This window comes from Aulonocara stuartgranti, assembly GCF_965226115.1.
Source record: "Aulonocara stuartgranti genome assembly, chromosome: 18".
In the NCBI taxonomy this organism is placed as follows: Eukaryota; Metazoa; Chordata; class Actinopteri; order Cichliformes; family Cichlidae; genus Aulonocara; species Aulonocara stuartgranti.
In genome coordinates, this window is record NC_138954.1 from 20,954,447 (window position 1) to 20,967,902 (window position 13,456).

The window sequence follows — 13,456 nt, forward strand, 5'->3', positions numbered from 1 at the left end:
TAAGCCCGATGTCGGAGGGGGGGTTACTGGGCTTAAGCCCGGGTCAGACTGTAATTTGTTTCATAGTTAGATGCCTGGCTGACAACTGTATAAAACAAAAACTGCACACACTATTCGAAGCACATAGCGCACAGTCGTAAATTCCCCCTAATTTTGGTATGATCCGAGCTCGGACACTAGCCGACTGAGCACAGCATTTAGGCAGGTGAGGGGAAGAAGCTGCTGCGTGCGAATTTGCTATAGGAGAAGTGCAGACAGAGGAGAGCTTAAGTTTGACCAGGTACCAAAGCAAATCATTCGTACTGTACAAATAATGTAAATATGACGGTGTATCACAAAATATTGATATCAAACTGATCACTTGACCCATATTACGTTACTTGCTCTTTGAGTGAATCAACAAATGGCGAAATGAAAAGCTGAACAACAATGCTGTTTGTTTTTTTTTTTTTTTTAGAGAGAGTCTTTACTTGTGTTTATTTCATATTTTCAGTTGTTACCCTCCACGGCTAAATAAAGCACTCTAAATCGGTTTCAGTAAATGAAGGAAACGGTTTCCAAGGCCTAATCCGTGGATCGACTTCCTTCGAGGCGTGGACGTCTATCAGCAGAGAATGTACCTTCACCTATCAGCAGAGAATGTCCCTTAGTCTGTAACACAGTCAAATATATTCTCAAGTAATATTCAAGCATGCCATTCAGCGTGTTAGTACGAGCTCGGGAGCAGCTTGGGAGAACAAGAAAACAGAGACTGCTTTAGATTGTCTTCCCAAAGTGACTCAACTTTATTCACAAGTACAACAGTTTATATAGAGGGTAAAATTCATGAGACAGCAGATTTATCAGTTTAAACCAGTACAGACCAAGATAAGGCAGCGTCTTCCTGCCCATGGGTGAAGAAGCATCCTTTGTGTAGTTTATCAGTTCAGCTACAATTGTGATTATCTCAGCGACATATTTTCAAGGCACAAAACGAAGAGTTCTTTCATTAGTGAAATCTGAAACAAACCATTTGGCCTTCAACAGGCGTCTAAAAGATTAAGAAACTAATGTAGCTGAGGGAGTGATCTCTGTGGTATTTCAACCTTGTACCAGCTTGTGATTCTCACACATCAATGCTTGGGTCAAAGAGAAAAATAACTAAAACAAAGGGGCCTTATTGAATGACAGAGTTTTCCTGTATAATGTCACTATAAAACAATATCCAGTAAATGCTACCATGGTACTAAAATACCTAACAGTAAATGTACTGATTTACACAACAATGGGCATAAGGGGCTTCTTTCAAAGTAAAATCTCAGGTAAATGTCATTTTATATATTATGCTTTGTATGTTGTTTAATATATTTCTTTGCAAACAAGAGGAATTTCAATAGACTTCAGTATATTTACAGTTGAAACCAGACATTTACATACACCTTTGGGGAAATAAACATAAAGCATTTTTTTTTTACTGTTGAACATCAAGTAAACTTTTTTGTTTTAGATAAATAAATATTGAAATATCTTTTAAATTAATTAAACGTCAGAATAAAGAGAGAGAGAGCTGTCTATTTTTTTTTTTTTACCACTTTCATCAAATTTAGGAGTATATATACACTAAGTTTATTGTGTCTTTAAAAAATAAGAAAACTCCAGATGATTCCATTCTGAGCTTAAGAAGCTTCTGATAGGTTAGCAGAGTCCATGAAAAATAAACATTTAGTCTGATTTGATGTTTTACAATTTAAAAAGTGATTGTGTTTATATCTGAAGAGTTTGTAAATATCTGGTTTCAACTGTGTATTTGATGATGGTGGTGTTTGTCTTGATTGTCAGCACAGAGAGGGAGATGGAGAGGAGAATGAGGACAGAAGAGAAATGGAACAAGAGCCAGGTGAGACAGACATGTTAGTCAAATGGTTGTTTGCCAAAATTCATTAGAACATGTATCTAGTACCTAGTGTATCTTTTTGGAATACTTGAATAATATTGACCCTGAAAGTGTCATTGATAGGTTCGTTCAGTGCTACTATATTTTGATTCTGGTTCTGTCTTGGTTAAGTCCTGAAGTAGTCCTGATTTTGAACTGTTGTAGTCCTGTTTTAATTCCAGGTCAGTTCTGGATCTTGAATTGGGGTTTAGCAACTCCACAGCAACTCCACCCCCCAGCCTCCCACCCCCCTTCCAATCCCACATGCATACCACCCTTTAGGGCTAAACTCTGGGTGTATAAAATGTCTGGCTCCGCCTCTGGTTTGACTATGCTCAGTGTCAGCGTTGCTTCTTTCCGGTCCCTCCCTCACTCTTTGAGATGCCCATGGTCAAATATCGATGATTGACCCGCAGCTGGAAGACTGAATATCGCCTCACTGTCATGACGACACTTTCTGAAAGAGAAAATGAAATTCAACAACACAGAGATAAGAGCACTACGGAAGAGGATTAGGGCCACTGGGGAAAAAGGCGGTAACATCTTTTTTTCTTCCAGAATTCTGAGAAAAAAAAGTCAGAATTCTTACTTTTTCCCCAGAATTCTGGAAAAGAAAAGAAAGACATTACTGCTCTTTTCCCCAGTGGCCCTAATCCTCTTCCGTAGAGCACTGTTTCAATGTCTGAGGAAATAAATAAATAAACCTATTCACCTCTATAGTGCTGTGAAGAAGTATTATTCCCCTTTCTAATTTTCTGTCATCAAATAAAGTTAGACAAAGGTAACCCGTGTAATTTTCAAAGAATGCAATGATTTTATTTATTAAGAATAAAGCATTATCCAAAACTACCTGGAGTGAAGTAGGCTAAAAGATTTCAAAAAGCAACACAACCACCACAATCTAAAGAAATTTAAGAACAACTGAGAAACCAAGTCACTGACATCTGTCAGTTTGGAAATGGTTAAAAAGCCATTTCTAAGGCCTGGGGACTCACAGTGAGAGCCATAATCCACCAATGGAGAAAAACTTGGTACACAGGGGATCCTTCCCAGGAGTGTCCATCCTACCAAAATTACTACAAGAGCGCATCAACGACTCCTCCAGGAGTTCACAAACAATCCCAACAGCATCTAAAGGACCTGCAGGCCTTGCTTGCAAAAAATGGCAGCCGTGGGAGTTCCAAGGAAAAAAACACTGCTGAGTAAAAAGGAGCACAAACACTCGTCTCACATTTGCCAAAAAAACATCTTCATGATCCCCAAAATTTGTCTGTGGACTGATGATACAAAAGTTGAACTTTTGGAAGGTTTGAGTTTGATTACATCTGGTGTAAAACTAACACAGCATTTCATAAAAAGAACATCATAACAACAGTCCAATTGATGGTGGTAGTGTGATGGTCTTGGGCTGCCTTGCTTCCTCGGGACTTGGACGAATTGATGAATTCTGCTCTCTACCAGAAAATCCAGAAAGAGAACGTCCGACCATCAGTTTATGCCCTGAAGTTCAAAAACACTTTGGTTATGCAGAAGGACAATGATCTGAAACACAGCAGCAAGTCCACCTCTGAATGGCTCAAACAAACAATATGAAGGTTTTGGAGTGGCTTAGACTTTAATCAGGCTGAAATGCTTTGACTTGACCTCAAATAGGCCATCCATGCTTGAAAACCCTTCAGTGTGGCTCTATTAAATTCTGCAAAGAAGAATGGTCAAAACTCTTCCATGGCCACAGTTACCTCAAACAGTTACCTCAAACTCTTGATTCCAGTTCCTGCTGCCAAGGGTGGCACAACCAGTTATTAGTCTTGGGAGTCATTTTTTTCTCATAGGGCCCTTAATTAATAAAATCATCATCAAAAAATGCATTTTGTATTTGCTTGGGTTTACTTGGGTTACCTTTGTCTAATATTAAAATTGCTTTGGTTTGAAACATTTAATCATGACAACGATGCAATAAACTGAGAAATCAGGAAGGGGCCAGATGTTTTTACACAGCACTGAAAGTCCAAATCAAGTCTGTAGTGAAAACTACATCTATTATCCCCTAAAATGATACTATGAGCTTATCTTAGAGAGCCGTAAAGAGACAAAAACATCTCACGAGCACACATTTTATAGTAAAATCACTCTATTTTTGGACTACCTAATATCACAAAGTAATAATGATATGAGTGTACCTCTGCATTCTGCTGCCATGATGGGAACTGATGCATTCTTTCTGAGATTACTTCCAGCTTTCCTCTTCAGGCCCATGTTTTCCAGCTCCAGCTTTCTGATATCTGCTTGCATGGCGCTGATCACCTGGATAATTCTCCTTTTGCTGTCCATGGTGCTGACCGCAGTCTTTTCCACCCTGTCTGCTTCTCTCTTGAAGGTACTCAGCCCACCTATAGACACACGTTCTATTCCCACAAATATGCTTTCATTTAAGGCTCATTACACAGCTCTCCTTTGGGTCAACAAAGATATAAGCAGCCAATCAGCAGCAGCAATCTAGTCTGTCATCAGACTGTTGGTGGTGGGGTCACCTGGGGTGAGTGCTATTTTCTTCTTAGTGACCTGATGCCTACCACTTTCCCTCCTCCTGTTAAATATTCATCTGCTCTGTCAATGTAAAGGAACAATTGGTGCTTGGGAGAGGCTTGCCTGTGGTCTAACTGTCTGTCAAGAAGATACAGTGAACCTGTTCCCCATGAACTTAGTCTACCTCTCAACATGGTGCAAATTCATATAGACTGAGGAATAAATTATTAAACTTATGGTTTACACTTTTATGTTTAAGAGGGCTAGCCTGGGTTTTATGCTGCTTTGCTGCTCTCTAGTGTCCAGTAGTCCAATAGCATCATGCTTACAAAATAACCTGCATAACACTGACCTCTTTGGTAGAAACTAGTATCTCATATATCTGACCACAGCAAATAATGCTGCTTTAGATTTTCTCATAAGTCTTTTGTAAGCTGAACCCAGCACACTTCAAGTGTAAGCAGGTGCTGCGAAACATGCCAGCTGCTGTGCATCTAACTGAAAATTACACATCATGAGGATGTTACTTCATGATGTCCTCGTGATGTGTGATATTGGAGGTAAGACTCAACAACAATGGCAGATATGAAACTGCACACAGACCTCTGCCTCAATATTAAGCTGTCTGTTTGTTTGTTTTCACACCGCACTACATAATCTAAGTTCCTCCCAGTGTGGTGTGTGAGCTGTTTGTGTGCTGATAACAACCCAACAGATAAGCCCTATGTGCTGCTGACACACTGACACCCTTCAGGTGATTGTGTAAGTGAAGACTGAGTGCAAGACAGCTGTGTCACAACATGGGTTGTGTTTTAACTCTTGGTTGTATACAGAAGAAGGAAAAATCATTTAAAAAAAGAATATTTACTATACATTCCCAAATGTCCAGCAGGTGGCGTGCACTCTAATTTTTGTGACACAAAACTGGGGCTAATGTTGTGAAGCTTCATGTGCAAGCACATGATATCCTCCATCAGCAGCAGGGTAAGCCCAGAGCCCTCTAATAGTAAGAGTCGCAGAGGCAGAGAGGGTTCAGAATGCAGCAAATGCATTGATCTGCAGTAGTTTTTATACCACAGTAAAGTGCATGTGGTTAAGTCTTTGTGTACTCCTCTACCTTTCTGACAATTTTTGAGCTTGTTAATGTGTTTTTAACATTATATGCTAACCAACAGCAGCCACAGTTTAACATTTATTGTTAGGTTTTAGTGAACTTGGGTAAACATTTCAAAATCAGTTGTTTTCTACCTGTCAGGGTTTCTTCATTGTGGCTTCAGTAATGCCACAATAAATTCATACTGCAAATAATCTTAATGGCAGAATGAGACTGACGGGTGACTTTCAATGATAGCATGAGAATAACTGTGTTTGCTTTGGAAATATTTTGGTCTCCAGAGCTTAAAATATTCAAATTCAAAACAAACATCTAGTCCAACTTTCTGTGTGACAGAGACAGGAATTTATATATCTTGCATGTGGACAACAATGCTACTCAACACTTCACATCTACACAGGGCAGATTGCATTAAAACACTCATTATTGTGTATCATGTCTCATAGAGCATGTTTTTTTTCACAGGCATTATAAGACTTTTGCTATTATAAGACACTTTAGTGGGATTAATACATATTCATATTTTTAAAACATGTTTTATCTGCTGTTGTGTGCTGTGCTGCATGGGGACGCTGCACTCACTCAGAGATAAAAGCATACGTGTACATTCATCCCACTGACACCAAGAGGAGAAAAATAGTTGGCTCACTTTAAAAGAACAATGACAATGACTGTAACTATGGATTAAAACATCAACATATACACAAATGCAATCATATTCAAGAACACATTTGCACATTTTTTTATCTTACAAAGTCCAGACCACTGTAAAGGGTAATGTTTAGGTCATTAAAAATTAATAAGTGTAAATCTTGGAAAAACTCAGGGAGATGAATCTCCAGGTTAGGGTGCTGTTTCACTGCAGGGAGTCTTCAGACCTGTGGTTCGTGTGCTGAGAGAGTGTTAACAGAGAGAAAAAAGCAGAAAATGTACATACTTTTTAGACGAGTCAATGCATGATGGCATGCGATGTAGTTGTTATAAATAAAATTTTAGAAATGAATTAGCTGTTGATGTTAAACAAAGTGTGACTAGTGTCGTTAGTTATGAATTCATGGATTTGTATTGACAGTTTACACTAATACTAAAATACAGGATCGGTATGACAACACACACAGAATTCAGTTCTATAAAAATGCATATATTTATTAGATTCTCTATTTAGCCTTATTTGATTATTTTTTTCAGAGCTGGTTTCCATATTTTAAATTTACCTTGTTTTTTTTTCGGTCTGATTTGTTTCCTTTTCCTTCCCTCTGATTTTACCATCTGCTGAGATGCAACATTATACACAGTGTGACAGTCAACAGAACCATAAGCCTAAAAACAGTATTTATGAGACTGCTACAATATGCAAATATACTCTTTATTTTTAGCCATGTTTCAGAAAATAGCTAGCTGTTTCCCTGATTATTGTACAATTATTATTTTATTACTCTGAATCTATACATTCGTTAAAACAGACCAGACAACAATAAGCAATAATGTTATTTTCGCACTGACATTCACACCTATCGGTAATTTAAAATTACCAATTGACCTAACCCCATTATCTGCATGTCTTTGGAATGTGGGAGGAAGCTGGAGTGCCGGAGAGAACCCACGCAAACTCCACACAGAAAAACCCCGGCCAGGCAGTGGAATCAAACCCACCAACTTCTTGCTGAGTTTGAGTCCAGGCCTTACCTAGCGTGCTAATCGTCACGCGCCACATTATGTTATATCACAATATAGTAATATTAATTAATATTTAATATAATATTTAGTTATTTAGTTGTGTGTGTGGGGGGGTATAATATATAAAACATAATTTTGAATTCATTAGGCTACTTGTTCTTGGTTGATATTGTGTGTTTGCTAGCTTAAGCTGGCATATCTACAAATTTATTGGTGGATAATCAATTAACATGTTTCAATGCACACGTTAATTGATTACCCAACAACTTCACAAACTTCTGTGCAGCTAAAAACCTAGTTCCAGGAACTATTTCTGCAAAATAAAATAAAATAAAATAAAATGGTCCATTGGAGTGAACGGAGATGATGCGACTTTTACTAACCGAGGGCTCTGGGTAAGCCCAAAGGGCGACGGTATAAAGTAGAGGTAATTGATTTTTTTTTCTTTGCAAGTGATTACAGAAGCAGAATTTAATACGTGGCTTTTGCAGCCCTTTCATCACTGCTCGTTGCTTTGCAAATTTGACACCAGAGGGTCGGGACAAATGCAGCTCCCTTCAGAATACCGCACTCATCATTTTAGCCAAGTTGCTGTTGACCTGGTGCCAGCACTACAAAACAGGACAAGTAATTTAATTTGTCACCACCGCTGACCTTGAAGCAGGGAATGTAGGCTACCAGAATCCCAATAGGGAGGCTTCAAGAAAATGTCCTGGGAGCTCGGAGAGAGAGAGAGAGTGGGTCGGACTGTTCTGCTTGAAGCATCACACCCGTTCCCTCATGTCTAAAGGAATACATTTGTCCTTCAGGTATGCATGCACAGATTAATGAAGGTCTAATTCTGTTTTAAAGGTACTGGGGCGCTGTCTCTAAGGGCAGAGGTGATCAAATTACCCATGATTTAATTTGAGGTTTAACATCAGATCTTTAAGAGTATAGCAACACAACACTTCAGTCTTTGAACTGAAGTATTCTGTGCTCTGTGTCTAGCTATTTTTGTGGCATAAAATCTGAAAAATGACAAGTATGCAGTGCTTGTCCTTCGTCAAAAATGTTCCTCCTTAAAGTGAAAAAAAAAATACTGTAGCCAGGGAGTAAACACCATCATAGCAACAGATAACACGACTGCCAGAAAGCATACCGTCAGCAGGCAGTACCACCGTAATCCAAGTCAAGATGTCCACCTGCATGAACTTAATAGCGTCATTACTCGGGAGATACATTACACTGAAGTGTCATTTCCCTGTGCAAGAGGCTCTAAATCAAGGAGGGCATGAGAAATGTAGGGTGCATCGGCTTTTATTATGTGATGCATGCCAAGTTCTCTGATGCCTCTGTCTTTCATGTTTATATACCTCACAAAGTGTTGAGGCAGTATTTCATTTGATTGGCTTAAACACATTTAAAGGGTTGTTTCAGAAGGCCTCGCAGTAAATTAAAAAAAAAAAAGAGGCAGAGAAACTGCTCGGTCATTGTGTTTCTGTGCAGCTGTTTTGTCTCTTTGAGCTGTCGCCACAGTTACCACGATGATATGACACTGATAGGTTAGATAAATTCTCAGATCCCCAAGTGTTCTGTTACTTTATTACACATTAGTAAGGTCCCGAGGGAGAGCGCATTCCCAATCCTATCTCTCATCACCCAGAAGCAACAAATGTACTAATGACCTCTTGCAGCCGTGTGATGTGACGTGATGCGATCTGATGGTAACTGCAGCCCTATCGAGCTGACATCTTATATCACCCTGGTCAGAATTTAATATTGGTCGTAAAGTCTAAATATAAGGCTTCAGCGACTAAGTTGTTTAACATAGAGCTGCTCTAACTGTCTGGCAAAAACACACACGCAGGGGTAAGAAGGCTTGAAGGTGGCGTGTTTACTGCTTGCCGAGATGTTCTGCTTTTGAGATTATTATGATGCGTGTGAAATGTTGCAGCAACTTCGACCAAGCTGTTTAAAAGAAGCTTTTAAGCAGCGTCCTCCTTTTCCAGCATGCCAGTGTTTCAAATAGAGACCTGTAGGTTTTCCAGCCATTTGGCACGGTCTTTAATGACATAGCTCATAGCCACAGTCCCATTTAGCAGCCTTCATTATGACTCACTAATCATAGGCTACATTTGTTTTTCTTTTTCTCTCTTCTCTTTCTCTCTACCTCTTTCTTTCTGAAAACTTTTAGGCCTCTGCCTTCCTTTTACCATTCTGTTTATCTTCATCTTAGCGAGATGAATCCAGTAAGGACGCCAGAGCTGCTACTGGAGAAAGTGTTTGTTGACTTTTCGGCACAGACTGGTGCTCTGTAGGGGAGCAGTCTGTTATTTATGGCTCAGGGCCTCATGTGATTGGCTGAAGAGAGATGTAATTATGTCTGGCGCTTTTTAGAATTGCAATAGGTGCCGTGTTGAGTTCACTGGTTGCTAGGTTACTAAGTGAAAGGATTTGTACTGTATAGAAAAATTTCTTTTTCATATAGCCTTTGCTTGCTGGTCAGTGACTGTTCTTACCCTCGGCCCATTGATGCAATTCTTACTGAGTAACTCATTGTGGCTAATTGTAGATGTGCCCAGATAGTGTGTGGATGTTATCTGTGTCCTGTTAGGGATTAATTCAGAATTTTGTACAAAACAAGGTGAGCAAATGTTATTCCTTCATCAGTTACCTTTGAACTATTTTGAACAAGAGGAATGGAAACAGCAGCCAAAGCCAGTTTCAGTTCTAAAGATGCCTGAATGGTATTTTAAGACAGGCTTGAAATGAAGAGAAAATATTTGGTGTGCAGTCGTTGTCAGGGTGAAAGTACTTTTGAGCTGATAGGAAGTAACACAAATATTCAGCAATGAAGGTATGCAGAAGACCATCTCTGAATGCACAAAATGGACTACAGCAGCAGAAGACCACATCGATTACTGCTTCTGTCAGCTAAGAACAGGAAACGGAGGCTATAACTTGCTCACCAAAACTGAACAAAAAAAGATTGGAGAAATGTTGGTGTGTGAGAGCTTATATGAGGGTTTTTTTCTGTTATCAGAATTTGGTTTGGTCTGTTAGTGACATTTCATCCTTCACATAGATAGTGTTAGTAGGAAAGGAAGTTTTAAATAGCTGCAATGATGTCCAGTGAATTGCTTACATGCAGAGGTGAGAAATATGAGATAAACAAGTCTCAACGACTGCTTTAATAGCCGGTGAGGAGACCGACTCAGAGTCAGACACAAGCAGAAATGATTGGATATTACTTTCAAAATTATAGTATTCAACTCCAGTGAGGGAAGATTAATTCAATTAACAGTTGTCCATAACACAAGAGACGTGCATAATTATCTTCATAAAAACAGTCAGTGATGGGGCCTTTATCTCCTCATTATGTAGGGGTGGTCAGACGGGAACCTTGAATAGGCTGATGGGATTATGTCAGCTTGAATTGGTCTCTGTTGAGGTTATTACACATGCATGCAGTGAAACGGAAGCCAAGTGTTTGTCTGCTCACTATCGGTGGTGGGAACTGAAGACGATACTTGAGCACACCACCATACATAATCCTATTGTGTGCTCCATACCATGGCTTATGTGATCACTGTCTTCAAGAATACATGTGTAGTTATATAAACACAGAGATGCGAAAGCAGTTGGGGCTCAGTGAGTAATCCTCGTCTAATCCATTTATTTTAAATACATGGGCTGTCGTGGTTATTAAGTAGTGATGTGTCTATCATTTTCGTGTGTGCACATAGTTGCAACACTGCCTTCGACGTATCTCACACCCCGGTTCCAAAGCAAAAGCTTTGAATGCCAGTGCAAATTTGCATTTCTTTCAGTCATGGGTTTATTTAGTCCACACAAATTGGAAAATACTTATGAACTGAAAAAGAAAATGTTTTCCTGGGTCTCACCAGAGTTGAAGCCAAGTATCTTCCCCTTTTCTCTCTGTCACATGAATATCAGCCAGATCACGATGGGGGGAAAAACAACACTTCCAGGCCTGCAGCATCTAGTTATCTACTTTCTGTGTAGGCTGGAGTTATTAAAGATTGCATGACACAGTGTCTGGACCCGGCTGAGTGGATAGTGTAAGTATAGACGCTGATTAGTTCTCTCTTCTCACCTAATTACTGGTGTGATCCTATTGCAAGCTGTTGTGATCATCGTGTCAAAGTCAGTTACAAAGTCAAGTTGTCCGTGTATCTAATGAAAGCAGTGTAAAGATAAGATGGTTGTAAAAGTGTCTAAACTGGCTTGTTAAATAAACTTTGAGTTGGAGTAATTCAAGTAGGTGGTTTGTTAAAATATTTACGCAGTTCTGTCTGTGATGCTTTATGACGTTCAGATCTAGACAGCCATTTAAATGGCACATCTGTATAACAAATTTTGACTGTCACCCCTTCGCTTCTTTCTCTCTCTCTCTCCCTCTCTCTCCTCTCTCTCTCTCTCTCTCTCTCTCTCTCTCTCTCTCTCTCTCTCACTCTTTCCAGCTCCTTAGTTTAGTTAGGTATGCAGTAGTGCCACTTGCAGACGGCAGTGTCCTGGTAGCCCTAAAAAGGGAAGGAGTCTCACTCTTACTCCTGGCAGCTCGTGGAGGAGCGAAGGCTAAATTAGGCCTGGTTTCATTGACTTCCAGTCCACCGACTCACAGCAGCCCTTCAGCCCATAGGAGGGGAGGCCCAGTGGTGATCAGTGCTTCTGATCCTTCCTCAGAGCTTTCCCTGACACTGTCTGGGTAACTGAAGTCAGATAGAGAAGTGAGAAATCTGAATACAACAGAAACATTCACAGTTTGTGAGGCTTTTTATTTTAACATCTCTATATCATCATAGTCATGCTGCTTACCAACCATGTAGTAACAGCCTAAAATGACCCTTTTTGATTTTATAAACCTTTATGCCTTATAAAAGCATCTTATCCTCTTAATTTCACAATATTAAGGTTTTGTTTAGAGCCATAAAAGTTGAAGTTCAATATATTATGACTAAATCATGTTGCAAAGCAACCACCTAGCAATGGATTCTAAGGACCTATTTTTAGCGTATAAACAACATCAACAGCCCATGTTTTGTTTTTTTCTCTCTGTGCCATTAAGTGTTACTGGGACATGGGCACGTACCAGTTATTACTGTGTACGTTCTTCTGATTATTTTTGTAAGAATTACTTTGAGAGTCATAGGATGTATTTCAAATTTTGTCATAAGTATGATGATTGTGAACCTGAGGGTGGATAGACACACTTGTTTAATACTAGCAGGTTATCCTAAAGTCTACTAGCTGTTAGCTGGCTGTACAATTACATGTTTCAGTATGCTACAGCTGAATAATTCAGGCCTGGAAGTCTCTTCATGTGAGCCATATTCAAATTGAAATTAGATTGTGAACTTTATCGAGATTGAGATTTAAAAAGTTGAACATATGAAGGTGTTTTCATTTATGGCACACAAAGCCATAAAGGATCTTTGAAATTCTTGCTAAAGAACACCATATATCACTTTTAAATGCTTTGCGGCTCTTTTTACTGTATTGAAAGAGTAGCTTCAAGCAGAGCACAAGCAACGGTAGCACTTTAACAGTGAAGCTAGAACTGCAAATTTTGAAAAGTACTGAAATGAGACAAAGAATGGAAACTGCACTGACCTTATTTTATAGGACTAAATCCTATTTATAATATATATAATTCATGTAATATTGCTAAGTTACATGCAGTCACACTCTGCTGTGAAAGATAAAGCTGTAGCTACTCAGTTGTGTATTTTTGCTGATAAAATGCTTGTTGTTTGTCTCCTACCCTCCTCTGCTCTTTCTCCTGCACTGAGCTGTCCTGTGTGATTGACCGCGTCTCTTTCTCTGTGCTGGCAGTCGGAAACAGGTGCTGAGTGCTGCTGAGTGTTGCTGCGTGTGTGGGCCCCAGGGGCCTGGTTCAACATTCCACTGATAGTTTGATAGACATGGGCTTTCGGGTGGAAGAGGAAGGGCCTGCAACAACCTCGCAGAAGAGGAATCAATGGTGCTCTGTTATGATATACGTGTTTTTAAGGGGATGAGGTCATATTGTCGAGCTGAAACCCCCGTTTCCTTTTGAAGTCAGTCTCACGAACAGCCTCTTCAACACTCCACTTCCTGATTTGTAAAGTCATCTAACTTATCTCTTAGTCTGCAAACTATAATGTCTCAATCAGTTCCTTTTTTCGCACCTTTTCAAGCATTTGTACATGTCATTGCGGATATATACTGTACAATATATGTTG

The 13,456-nt window shown here is 39.5% G+C and overlaps 1 long non-coding RNA gene across 1 annotated transcript; it reads left to right on the forward strand.

Moving 5' to 3' along the window:
- The first annotated feature begins 60 nt into the window (after nt 1-60).
- Nucleotides 61-4,486, forward strand: LOC309694470. Its single transcript, XR_014272884.1, has 3 exons — nt 61-280; nt 1,819-1,876; nt 4,163-4,486. It is a non-coding gene; the product is annotated as an uncharacterized lncRNA (long non-coding RNA).
- The last annotated feature ends 8,970 nt before the right edge of the window (nt 4,487-13,456 follow it).